Source organism: Chiloscyllium plagiosum, unplaced genomic scaffold (genome assembly GCF_037043375.1).
Source record: "Chiloscyllium plagiosum isolate Xiang-an unplaced genomic scaffold, Cpla_swu_hap1 HiC_scaffold_36, whole genome shotgun sequence".
In the NCBI taxonomy this organism is placed as follows: Eukaryota; Metazoa; Chordata; class Chondrichthyes; order Orectolobiformes; family Hemiscylliidae; genus Chiloscyllium; species Chiloscyllium plagiosum.
The window spans coordinates 42,049,541-42,064,013 of NW_028270174.1; the positions used below are offsets into that span (position 1 = coordinate 42,049,541).

Sequence of the window (14,473 nt, forward strand, 5' to 3'; positions counted from 1 at the left end):
TCGCGTTAATCACTGCAATCTAGCTTTAAACATTGCATGCTAGCTTTGAACACTGCAGGCACGCTTTAAACACTGCAGGCTAGCGTTAAACACTGCAGACTAGCGTTAAACACTGCAGACTAGCTTTAAACACTGAAGACTAGCTTTAAACACTGCAGACTAGCTTTAAACACTGCAGACTCGCTTTAAACACTGCAGGCTTGCTTTAAACACTGCAGGCTTGCTTTAAACACTGCAGACTAGCGTTAAACACTGCAGATGAGCGTTAAACACTGCAGACTAGCGTTCAACACTGCAATCTAGCTTTAAACACTGCTGGCTAGCTTTAAACACTGCAGGTTAGCTTTAAACACTGCAGGCTAGCGTTAAACACTGCAGGCTAGCTTTGAACACTGCAGACTAGCGTTAAACACTGCAGGCTAGCGTTAATCACTGCAATCTAGCTTTAAACATTGCAGGCTAGCTTTGAACACTGCAGGCACGCTTTAAACACTGCAGGCTAGCGTTAAACACTGCAGACTAGCGTTAAACACTGCAGACTAGCTTTAAACACTGCAGACTAGCGTTAAACACTGCAGGCTAGCTTTAAACACTGCAGGCTTGCTTTAAACACTGCAGACTAGCGTTAAACACTGCAGGCTAGCTTTAAACACTGCAGGCTAGCTTTGAACACTGCAGGCTAGCTTTGAACACTGCAGGCTAGCTTTAAACACTGCAGACTAGCTTTAAACACTGCAGGCTAGCGTTAAACACTGCAGGCTAGCTTTAAACACTGCAGGCTAGCTTTAAACACAGCAGGCTCGCTTTAAACACTGCAGACTAGCGTTAAACACTGCAGGCTAGCTTTAAACACTGCAGGCTAGCTTTGAACACTGCAGGCTAGCTTTGAACACTGCAGGCTAGCGTTAAACACTGCAGACTAGCGTTAAACACTGCAGGCTAGCTTTAAACACTGCAGGCTAGCTTTAAACACTGCAGACTAGCTTTAAACACTGCAGACTAGCGTTAAACACTGCAATCTAGCGTTAAACACTGCAGACTAGCTTTAAACACTGCAGATTAGCGTTAAACACTGCAGACTAGCTTGAACATTTCAGACTAGCGTTAAACACTGCAGACTAGCTTTGAACATTGAAGACTAGCGTTAAACACTGCAGACTAGCGTTAAACACTGCAGACTAGCGTTAAACACTGCAGGCTAGCGTTAAACACTGCAGGCTAGCTTTAAACACTGCAGACTAGCTTTAAACACTGCAGGCTAGCTTTGAACACTGCAAACTAGCGTTAAACACTGCAGACTAGCGTTAAACACTGCAGGCTAGCGTTAAACACTGCAGGCTAGATTTAAACACTGCAGACTAGCTTTAAAAACTGCAGACTAGCTTTAAACACTGCAGACTAGCGTTAAACACTGCAGACTAGCGTTAAACACTGCAGTCGAGCTTGAAACACTGCAGACGCGTTAAACACTGCAGACTAGCGTTAAACACTGCAGACTAGCGTTAAACACTGCAGACTAGCTTTAAACACTGCAGACTAGCTTTAAACACTGCAGACTAGCTTTAAACACTGCAGGCTAGCTTTAAACACTGCAGACTAGCTTTAAACACTGCAGACTAGCGTTAAACACTGCAGACTAGCTTTAAACACTGCAGACTAGCTTTAAACACTGCAGTCTAGCTTTAAACACTGCAGACTAGCGTTAAACACTGCAGACTAGCTTTAAACCCTGCACACTAGCGTTAAACACTGCAATCTAGCTTTAAACACTGCAGGCTAGCTTCAAACACTGCAGGCTAGCTTTAAACACTGCAGACTAGCGTTAAACACTGCAGGCTAGCGTTAATCACTGCAATCTAGCTTTAAACATTGCAGGCTAGCTTTGAACACTGCAGGCACGCTTTAAACACTGCAGGCTAGCGTTAAACACTGCAGACTAGCGTTAAACACTGCAGACTAGCTTTGAACACTGCAGGCACGCTTTAAACACTGCAGGCTTGCTTTAAACACTGCAGACTAGCTTTAAACACTGCAGGCTAGCGTTAAACACTGCAGACTAGCATTAAACACTGCAATCTAGCTTTAAACACTGCAGACTAGCGTTAAACACTGCAGGCTAGCTTTAAACACTGCAGGCTTGCTTTAAACACTGCAGGCTTGCTTTAAACACTGCAGACTAGCGTTAAACACTGCAGACTAGCGTTAAACACTGCAGGCTAGTTTTAAACACTGCAGGCTAGCTTTGAACACTGCAGGCTAGCTTTGAACACTGCAGGCTAGCTTTAAACACTGCAGACTAGCTTTAAACACTGCAGGCTAGCGTTAAACACTGCAGGCTAGCTTTAAACACTGCAGGCTAGCTTTAAACACAGCAGGCTCGCTTTAAACACTGCAGACTAGCGTGAAACACTGCAGGCTAGCTTTAAACACTGCAGGCTAGCTTTGAACACTGCAGGCTAGCGTTAAACACTGCAGACTAGCGTTAAACACTGCAGGCTAGCTTTAAACACTGCAGGCTAGCTTTAAACACTGCAGACCAGCGTTAAACACTGCAGACTAGCTTTAAACACTGCAGACTAGCGTTAAACACTGCAGACTAGCTTTGAACATTTCAGACTAGCGTTAAACACTGCAGACTAGCGTTAAACACTGCAGGCTAGCGTTAAACACTGCAGACTAGCTTTGAACATTGCAGACTAGCTTTGAACACTGCAGACTAGCGTTAAACACTGCAGACGAGCTTTGAACATTGAAGACTAGCGTTAAACACTGCAGACTAGCTTTGAACATTTCAGACTAGCGTTAAACACTGCAGACTAGCGTTAAACACTGCAGGCTAGCGTTAAACACTGCAGACTAGCGTTAAACACTGCAGACGAGCTTTGAACATTGAAGACTAGCGTTAAACACTGCAGACTAGCTTTGAACATTGCAGACTAGCTTTGAACACTGCAGACTAGCGTTAAACACTGCAGACTAGCTTTGAACATTGAAGACTAGCGTTAAACACTGCAGACTAGCGTTAAACACTGCAGACTAGCGTTAAACACTGCAGACTAGCGTTAAACACTGCAGACTAGCGTTAAACACTGCAGGCTAGCTTTAAACACTGCAGACTAGCGTTAAATACTGCAGGCTAGCGTTAAACACTGCAGACTAGCGTTAAACACTGCAGACTAGCGTTAAACACTGCAGACTAGCGTTAAACACTGCAGGCTAGCTTTAAACACTGCAGACTAGCGTTAAATACTGCAGGCTAGCGTTAAACACTGCAGGCTAGCTTCAAACACTGCAGGCTAGCTTTGAACACTGCAAACTAGCGTTAAACACTGCAGACTAGCTTTAAACACTGCAGACTACCTTTAAACACTGCAGACTAGCGTTAAACACTGCAGACTAGCTTTAAACACTGCAGACTAGCTTTAAACACTGCAGACTAGCGTTGAAAACACTGCAGTCGAGCTTGAAACACTGCAGACTAGCGTTAACCACTGCAGACTAGCGTTAAACACTGCAGACTAGTGTTAAACACTACAGACTAGCTTTAAACACTACAGACTAGCTTTAAACACTGCAGACTAGCTTTAAACACTGCAGACTAGCTTTAAACACTACAGACTAGCTTTAAACACTGCAGACTAGCTTTAAACACTGCAGACTAGCTTTAAACACTGCAGGCTTGCTTTAAACACTGCAGACTAGCTTTAAACACTGCAGACTAGCGTTAAACACTGCAGGCTAGCTTTAAACACTGCAGACTAGCTTTAAACACTGCAGACTAGCTTTAAACACTACAGACTAGCTTTAAACACTGCAGGCTAGCGTTAAACACTGCAGACTAGCTTTTAACACAGCAGGCTAGCTTTAAACATTGCATGCTAGCTTTGAACACTGCAGGCACGCTTTAAACACTACAGACTAGCGTTAAACACTGCAGACTAGCTTTAAACACTGCAATCTAGCATTAAACACTGCAGACTAGCGTTAAACACTGCAGGCTAGCGTTAAACACTGCAGACTAGCTTTAAACACTACAGACTAGCGTTAAACACTGCAGACTAGCTTTAAACACTGCAGACTAGCTTTAAACACTGCAGACTAGCGTTAAACACTGCAGGCTAGCGTTAAACACTGCAGGCTAGCTTTAAACACTGCAGGTTAGCTTTAAACACTGCAGGCTAGCGTTAAACACTGCAGGCTAGCTTTGAACACTGCAGACTAGCGTTAAACACTGCAGATTAGCGTTAAACACTGCAATCTAGCTTTAAACATTGCAGGCTAGCTTTGAACACTGCAGGCTAGCTTTGAACACTGCAAACTAGCGTTAAACACTGCAGGCTAGCGTTAAACACTGCAGACTAGCTTTAAACACTGCAGACTAGCTTTAAACACTGCAGGCTAGCGTTAAACACTGCAGACTAGCGTTAAACACTGCAGGCTAGCGTTAAACACTGCAGACTAGCTTTGAACATTGCAGACTAGCTTTGAACACTGCAGACAAGCGTTAAACACTGCAGACGAGCTTTGAACATTGAAGACTAGCGTTAAACACTGCAGACTAGCTTTGAACATTTCAGACTAGCGTTAAACACTGCAGACTAGCGTTAAACACTGCAGGCTAGCGTTAAACACTGCAGACTAGCGTTAAACACTGCAGACGAGCTTTGAACATTGAAGACTAGCGTTAAACACTGCAGACTAGCTTTGAACATTGCAGACTAGCTTTGAACACTGCAGACTAGCGTTAAACACTGCAGACTAGCTTTGAACATTGAAGACTAGCGTTAAACACTGCAGACTAGCGTTAAACACTGCAGACTAGCGTTAAACACTGCAGACTAGCGTTAAACACTGCAGGCTAGCTTTAAACACTGCAGACTAGCGTTAAATACTGCAGGCTAGCGTTAAACACTGCAGACTAGCGTTAAACACTGCAGACTAGCGTTAAACACTGCAGACTAGCGTTAAACACTGCAGGCTAGCTTTAAACACTGCAGACTAGCGTTAAATACTGCAGGCTAGCGTTAAACACTGCAGGCTAGCTTCAAACACTGCAGGCTAGCTTTGAACACTGCAAACTAGCGTTAAACACTGCAGACTAGCTTTAAACACTGCAGACTACCTTTAAACACTGCAGACTAGCGTTAAACACTGCAGACTAGCTTTAAACACTGCAGACTAGCTTTAAACACTGCAGACTAGCGTTGAAAACACTGCAGTCGAGCTTGAAACACTGCAGACTAGCGTTAACCACTGCAGACTAGCGTTAAACACTGCAGACTAGTGTTAAACACTACAGACTAGCTTTAAACACTACAGACTAGCTTTAAACACTGCAGACTAGCTTTAAACACTGCAGACTAGCTTTAAACACTACAGACTAGCTTTAAACACTGCAGACTAGCTTTAAACACTGCAGACTAGCTTTAAACACTGCAGGCTTGCTTTAAACACTGCAGACTAGCTTTAAACACTGCAGACTAGCGTTAAACACTGCAGGCTAGCTTTAAACACTGCAGACTAGCTTTAAACACTGCAGACTAGCTTTAAACACTACAGACTAGCTTTAAACACTGCAGGCTAGCGTTAAACACTGCAGACTAGCTTTTAACACAGCAGGCTAGCTTTAAACATTGCATGCTAGCTTTGAACACTGCAGGCACGCTTTAAACACTACAGACTAGCGTTAAACACTGCAGACTAGCTTTAAACACTGCAATCTAGCATTAAACACTGCAGACTAGCGTTAAACACTGCAGGCTAGCGTTAAACACTGCAGACTAGCTTTAAACACTACAGACTAGCGTTAAACACTGCAGACTAGCTTTAAACACTGCAGACTAGCTTTAAACACTGCAGACTAGCGTTAAACACTGCAGGCTAGCGTTAAACACTGCAGGCTAGCTTTAAACACTGCAGGTTAGCTTTAAACACTGCAGGCTAGCGTTAAACACTGCAGGCTAGCTTTGAACACTGCAGACTAGCGTTAAACACTGCAGATTAGCGTTAAACACTGCAATCTAGCTTTAAACATTGCAGGCTAGCTTTGAACACTGCAGGCTAGCTTTGAACACTGCAAACTAGCGTTAAACACTGCAGGCTAGCGTTAAACACTGCAGACTAGATTTAAACACTGCAGACTAGCTTTAAAAACTGCAGACTAGCTTTAAACACTGCAGACTAGCGTTAAACACTGCAGACTAGCGTTAAACACTGCAGTCGAGCTTGAAACACTGCAGACGCGTTAAACACTGCAGACTAGCGTTAAACACTGCAGACTAGCGTTAAACACTGCAGACTAGCTTTAAACACTGCAGACTAGCTTTAAACACTGCAGACTAGCGCTAAACACTGCAGACTAGCTTTAAACACTGCAGACTAGCTTTAAACACTGCAGACTAGCGTTAAACACTGCAGGCTAGCTTTAAACACTGCTGGCTAGCTTTAAACACTGCAGGCTAGCGTTAAACACTGCAGACTAGCTTTAAACACTGCAGACTAGCGTTAAACACTGCAGGCTAGCGTTAAACACTGCTGGCTAGCTTTAAACACTGCAGGCTAGCGTTAAACACTGCAGACTAGCTTTAAACACTGCAGACTAGCGTTAAACACTGCAGACTAGCGTTAAACACTGCAGACTAGCTTTAAACACTGCAGACTAGCTTTAAACACTGCAGACTCGCTTTAAACACTGCAGGCTTGCTTTAAACGCTGCAGAGTAGCGTTAAACACTGCAGTCTAGCTTTAAACACTGCAGACTAGCTTTAAACACTGCAGACTAGCTTTAAACACTGCAGGCTAGCTTTAAACACTGCAGACTAGCGTTAAACACTGCAGACTAGCGTTAAACACTGCAGACTAGCTTTAAACACTGCAGACTAGCTTTAAACACTGCAGACTCGCTTTAAACACTGCAGGTTTGCTTTAAACGCTGCAGAGTAGCGTTAAACACTGCAGACTAGCTTTAAACACTGCAGACTAGCTTTAAACACTGCAGACTAGCTTTAAACACTGCAGACTAGCGTTAAACACTGCAGACTAGCGTTAAACACTGCAGGCTAGCGTTAAACACTGCTGGCTAGCTTTAAACACTGCAGGCTAGCGTTAAACACTGCAGACTAGCTTTAAACACTGCAGACTAGCGTTAAACACTGCAGACTAGCGTTAAACACTGCAGACTAGCTTTAAACACTGCAGACTAGCTTTAAACACTGCAGACTCGCTTTAAACACTGCAGGCTTGCTTTAAACGCTGCAGAGTAGCGTTAAACACTGCAGGCTAGCTTTAAACACTGCAGATTAGCGTTAAACACTGCAGTCTAGCTTTAAACACTGCAGACTAGCTTTAAACACTGCAGACTAGCTTTAAACACTGCAGGCTAGCGTTAAACACTGCTGGCTAGCTTTAAACACTGCTGGCTAGCTTTAAACACTGCAGGCTAGCGTTAAACACTGCAGGCTTGCTTTAAACACTGCAGACTAGCGTTAAACACTGCAGGCTAGCTTTAAACACTGCAGGCGAGCTTTAAACACTGCAGGCTAGCGTTAAGCACTGCAGACTAGCGTTAAACACTGCAGGCTAGTTTTAAACACTGCTGGCTAGCTTTAAACACTGCAAGCTAGCTTTAAACACTGCAGGCTAGCGTTAAACACTGCAGGCTAGCTTTGAACACTGCAGGCTAGCGTTAAACACTGCAGGCTAGCGTTAAACACTGCAGGCTAGCGTTAAACACTGCAGACTAGCTTTAAACACTGCAGACTAGGGTTAAACACTGCAGACTAGCGTTAAACACTGCAGGCTAGCTTTAAACACTGCAGGCTAGCTTTAAACACTGCAAACTAGCGTTAAACACTGCAGGCTAGCGTTAAACACTGCAGGCTAGCTTTAAACACTGCAGGCTAGCTTTAAACACTGCAGGCTAGCGTTAAGCACTGCAGACTAGCGTTAAACAGTGCAAGCTCGCTTTAAATACTGCTGGCTAGCTTTAAACACTGCAGGCTAGCGTTAAACACTGCAGACTAGCTTTAAACACAGCAGGCTTGCTTTAAACACTGCAGACTAGCGTTAAACACTGCAATCTAGCTTTAAACACTGCTGGCTAGCTTTAAACACTGCAGGCTAGCGTTAAACACTGCAGGCTAGCGTTAAACACTGCAGGCTAGCTTTGAACCCTGCAGGCTAGCGTTAAACACTGCAGACTAGCGTTAATCACTGCAATCTAGCTTTAAACATTGCAGGCTAGCTTTGAACACTGCAGGCACGCTTTAAACACTGCAGACTAGCTTTAAACACTGCAGGCTAGCGTTAAACACTGCAGACTAGCGTTAAACACTGCAGACTAGCTTTAAACACTGCAGACTAGCGTTAAACACTGCAGACTAGCTTTAAACACTGCAGACTAGCTTTAAACAGTGGTTAGCACTGCTGCCTCACAGCGCCAGAGACCCGGGTTCAATTCCCGCCTCAGGCGACTGACTGTGTGGTGTTTGCACGTTCTCCCCGTGTCTGCGTGGGTTTCCTCCGGGTGCTCCGGTTTCCTCCCACATCACAAAAAAAGATGTGCAGGGTCAGGTGAATTGGCCATACTAAATTGCCCGTAGTGTTAGGTAAGGGGTAAATGTAGGGGTATGGGTGGGTTTCGCTTCGGCGGGTCGGTGTGGACTTGTTGGGCCGAAGGGCCTGTTTCTACACTGTAATCTAATCTAATCTAAAATCTAATCTAAACACTGCAGGCTTGCTTTAAACACTGCAGACTAGCGTTAAACACTGCAGACTAGCGTTAAACACTGCAGGCTAGCTTTAAACACTGCAAACTAGCGTTAAACACTGCAGTCTAGCTTTAAACACTGCAGGCTAGCTTTAAACACTGCAGGCTAGCGTTAAGCACTGCAGACTAGAGTTAAACAGTGCTGGCTAGCTTTAAACACTACTGGCTAGCTTTAAACACTGCAGGCTAGCGTTAAACACTGCAGACTAGCTTTAAACACTGCAGGCTAGCGTTAAAAACTGCAGACTAGCTTTAAACACTGCTGGCTAGCTTTAAACACTGCAGACTAGCGTTAAACACTGCAGACAAGCTTTAAACACTGCAGACTAGCGTTAAACACTGCAGACTAGCTTTAAACACTGCAGACTAGCGTTAAACACTGCAGACTAGCTTGAAACACTGCAGGATTGCTTTAAACACTGCAGGCTAGCGTTAAACACTGCAGGCTTGCATTAAACACTGCAGACTAGCTTTAAACACTGCAGGCTTGCTTTAAACACTGCAGGCTTGCTTTAAACACTGCAGACTATCTTTAAACACTGCAGGCTAGCGCTAAGCATTGCAGACTAGCGTTAAACACTGCAGGCTAGCTTTAAACACTGCAGGCTAGCGTTAAGCACTGCAGACTAGAGTTAAACAGTGCTGGCTAGCTTCAAACACTACTGGCTAGCTTTAAACACTGCAGGCTAGCGTTAAACACTGCAGACTAGCTTTAAACACTGCAGGCTAGCGTTAAAAACTGCAGACTAGCTTAAAACACTGCTGGCTAGCTTTAAACACTGCAGACTAGCGTTAAACACTGCAGACAAGCTTTAAACACTGCAGACTAGCGTTAAACACTGCAGACTAGCTTTAAACACTGCAGACTAGCGTTAAACACTGCAGACTAGCTTGAAACACTGCAGGATTGCTTTAAACACTGCAGGCTAGCGTTAAACACTGCAGGCTTGCTTTAAACACTGCAGACTAGCTTTAAACACTGCAGGCTTGCTTTAAACACTGCAGGCTTGCTTTAAACACTGCAGACTATCTTTAAACACTGCAGGCTAGCGCTAAGCATTGCAGACTAGCGTTAAACACTGCAGGCTAGCTTTAAACACTGCTGGCTAGCTTTAAACACTGCAGGCTAGCGTTAAGCACTGCAGACTAGCGTTAAACAGTGCAAGCTCGCTTTAAACACTGCTGGCTAGCTTTAAACACTGCAGGCTCGCTTTGAACACTGCAGGCTAGCGTTAAACACTGCAGGCTAGCGTTAATCACTGCAATCTAGCTTTAAACATTGCAGGCTTGCTTTGAACACTGCAGGCACGCTTTAAACACTGCAGGCACGCTTTAAACACTGCAGACTAGCGTTAAACACTGCAGACTAGCGTTAAACACTGCAGACTAGCGTTAAACACTGAATGATAGCTTTAAACACTGCAGGCTAGCTTTAAACACTGCAGGCTAGCGTTAAACACTGCAGGCTAGCTTTGAACACTGCAGGTTAGCGTTAAACACTGCAGAATAGCGTTAAACACTGCAGACTAGCGTTAAACACTGCAGGCTAGCGTTAAACACTGCAGACTAGCGTTAAACACTGCAGGCTAGCTTTGAACACTGCAGACTTGTTTTAAACACTGCAGGCTAGCTTTAATCACTGCAGACTAGCGTTAAACACTGCAGACTAGCTTTAAACACTGCCGACTAGCTTTAAACACTGCAAACTAGCGTTAAACACTGCAGACTAGCTTTAAACACTGCAAACTAGCTTTAAACACTGCAGACTAGCTTTAAACACTGCAAACTAGCGTTAAACACTGCAGACTAGCTTTAAACACTGCAGACTAGCGTTAAACACTGCAGACTAGCGTAAAACACTGCAATTTAGCTTTAAACACTGCAGACTAGCTTTAAACACTGCAAACTAGCGTTAAACACTGCAGGCTAGCTTTGAACACTGCAGACTAGCTTTAAACAGTGCAAACTGGCGCTAAACACTGCAGACTAGCTTTAAACACTGCAAACTAGCGCTAAACACTGCAGACTAGCGTTAAACACTGCAAGCTCGCTTTGAACACTGCAGACTAGCGTTAAACACTGCAGACTAGCTTTAAACACTGCAGACTAGCTTTAAACACTGCAAACTAGCGCTAAACACTGCAGACTAGCGTTAAACACTGCAGACTAGCTTTAAACACTACAGACTAGCTTTAAACACTGCAGACTAGCCTTAAACACTGCAGACTAGCGTTAAACACTGCAGACTAGCTTTAAACACTGCAGGCTAGCTTTAAACACTGCAATCTAGCGTTAAACACTGCAGACTAGCGTTAAACACTGCAGACTAGCTTTAAACACTACAGACTAGCTTTAAACACTGCAGACTAGCTTTAAACACTGCAGACTAGCGTTAAACACTGCAGACTAGCGTTAAACACTGCAGACTAGCTTTAAACACTGCAGACTAGCGTTAAACACTGCAGACTAGCTTTAAACACTACAGACTAGCTTTAAACACTGCAGACTAGCTTTAAACACTGCAGACTAGCGTTAAACACTGCAGGCTAGCGTTAAACACTACAGACTAGCTTTAAACACTGCAGACTAGCTTTAAACACTGCAATCTAGCTTTAAACACTGCAATCTAGCGTTAAACACTGCAGACTAGCGTTAAACACTACAGACAAGCTTTAAACACTGCAGACTAGCTTTAAACACTGCAATCTAGCGTTAAACACTGCAGACTAGCGTTAAACACTACAGACTAGCTTTAAACACTGCAGACTAGCTTTAAACACTGCAGACTAGCTTTAAACACTGCAGACTAGCTTTAAACACTGCAGACTAGCTTTAAACACTGCAGGCTAGCGTTAAACACTGCAGACTAGCTTTAAACACTGCAGACTAGCTTTAAACACTGCAGACTAGCGTTAAACACTACAGACTAGCTTTAAACACTGCAGACTAGCTTCAAACACTACAGACTAGCTTCAAACACTGCAGACTAGCTTTAAACACTGCAGACTAGCGTTAAACACTGCAGGCTCGCTTTAAACACTGCAGACTCGCGTTCAACACTGCAGACTAGCTTTAAACACTACAGACAAGCTTTAAACACTACAGACTAGCTTTAAACACTGCAGACTAGCGTTAAACACTGCAGACTAGCTTTAAACACTGCAGACTAGCTTTAAACACTACAGACTAGCTTTAAACACTGCAGACTAGCTTTAAACACTACAGACTAGCTTTAAACACTGCAGACTAGCTTTAAACACTGCAGACTAGCTTTAAACACTGCAGACTAGCGTTAAACACTACAGACTAGCTTTAAACACTGCAGACTAGCTTTAAACACTACAGACTAGCTTTAAACACTACAGACAAGCTTTAAACACTACAGACTAGCTTTAAACACTGCAGACTAGCGTTAAACACTGCAGACTAGCTTTAAACACTGCAGACTAGCTTTAAACACTACAGACTAGCTTTGAACACTGCAGGCTAGCTTTAAACACTGCAGGCTAGCTTTAAACACTGCAAACTAGCGTTAAACACTGCAGGCTAGCGTTAAACACTGCAGGCTAGCTTTAAACACTGCAGGCTAGCTTTAAACACTGCAGGCTAGCGTTAAGCACTGCAGACTAGCGTTAAACAGTGCAAGCTCGCTTTAAATACTGCTGGCTAGCTTTAAACACTGCAGGCTAGCGTTAAACACTGCAGACTAGCTTTAAACACAGCAGGCTTGCTTTAAACACTGCAGACTAGCGTTAAACACTGCAATCTAGCTTTAAACACTGCTGGCTAGCTTTAAACACTGCAGGCTAGCGTTAAACACTGCAGGCTAGCGTTAAACACTGCAGGCTAGCTTTGAACCCTGCAGGCTAGCGTTAAACACTGCAGACTAGCGTTAATCACTGCAATCTAGCTTTAAACATTGCAGGCTAGCTTTGAACACTGCAGGCACGCTTTAAACACTGCAGACTAGCTTTAAACACTGCAGGCTAGCGTTAAACACTGCAGACTAGCGTTAAACACTGCAGACTAGCTTTAAACACTGCAGACTAGCGTTAAACACTGCAGACTAGCTTTAAACACTGCAGACTAGCTTTAAACAGTGGTTAGCACTGCTGCCTCACAGCGCCAGAGACCCGGGTTCAATTCCCGCCTCAGGCGACTGACTGTGTGGAGTTTGCACGTTCTCCCCGTGTCTGCGTGGGTTTCCTCCGGGTGCTCCGGTTTCCTCCCACATCACAAAAAAAGATGTGCAGGGTCAGGTGAATTGGCCATACTAAATTGCCCGTAGTGTTAGGTAAGGGGTAAATGTAGGGGTATGGGTGGGTTTCGCTTCGGCGGGTCGGTGTGGACTTGTTGGGCCGAAGGGCCTGTTTCTACACTGTAATCTAATCTAATCTAAAATCTAATCTAAACACTGCAGGCTTGCTTTAAACACTGCAGACTAGCGTTAAACACTGCAGACTAGCGTTAAACACTGCAGGCTAGCTTTAAACACTGCAAACTAGCGTTAAACACTGCAGTCTAGCTTTAAACACTGCAGGCTAGCTTTAAACACTGCAGGCTAGCGTTAAGCACTGCAGACTAGAGTTAAACAGTGCTGGCTAGCTTTAAACACTACTGGCTAGCTTTAAACACTGCAGGCTAGCGTTAAACACTGCAGACTAGCTTTAAACACTGCAGGCTAGCGTTAAAAACTGCAGACTAGCTTTAAACACTGCTGGCTAGCTTTAAACACTGCAGACTAGCGTTAAACACTGCAGACAAGCTTTAAACACTGCAGACTAGCGTTAAACACTGCAGACTAGCTTTAAACACTGCAGACTAGCGTTAAACACTGCAGACTAGCTTGAAACACTGCAGGATTGCTTTAAACACTGCAGGCTAGCGTTAAACACTGCAGGCTTGCATTAAACACTGCAGACTAGCTTTAAACACTGCAGGCTTGCTTTAAACACTGCAGGCTTGCTTTAAACACTGCAGACTATCTTTAAACACTGCAGGCTAGCGCTAAGCATTGCAGACTAGCGTTAAACACTGCAGGCTAGCTTTAAACACTGCTGGCTAGCTTTAAACACTGCAGGCTAGCGTTAAGCACTGCAGACTAGCGTTAAACAGTGCAAGCTCGCTTTAAACACTGCTGGCTAGCTTTAAACACTGCAGGCTCGCTTTGAACACTGCAGGCTAGCGTTAAACACTGCAGGCTAGCGTTAATCACTGCAATCTAGCTTTAAACATTGCAGGCTTGCTTTGAACACTGCAGGCACGCTTTAAACACTGCAGGCACGCTTTAAACACTGCAGACTAGCGTTAAACACTGCAGACTAGCGTTAAACACTGCAGACTAGCGTTAAACACTGAATGATAGCTTTAAACACTGCAGGCTAGCTTTAAACACTGCAGGCTAGCGTTAAACACTGCAGGCTAGCTTTGAACACTGCAGGTTAGCGTTAAACACTGCAGAATAGCGTTAAACACTGCAGACTAGCGTTAAACACTGCAGGCTAGCGTTAAACACTGCAGACTAGCGTTAAACACTGCAGGCTAGCTTTGAACACTGCAGACTTGTTTTAAACACTGCAGGCTAGCTTTAATCACTGCAGACTAGCGTTAAACACTGCAGACTAGCTTTAAACACTGCCGACTAGCTTTAAACACTGCAAACTAGCGTTAAACACTGCAGACTAGCTTTAAACACTGCAAACTAGC

General features: G+C 44.2%; 1 protein-coding gene across 1 annotated transcript in view; it reads right to left on the reverse strand.

Annotated features, from left to right (window-relative positions):
* The window catches only part of LOC122539320 (immunoglobulin J chain-like), a 59,705-nt gene that overhangs the window by 23,977 nt on the left and 21,255 nt on the right, over positions 1-14,473 (reverse strand). The window lies entirely within an intron of this gene.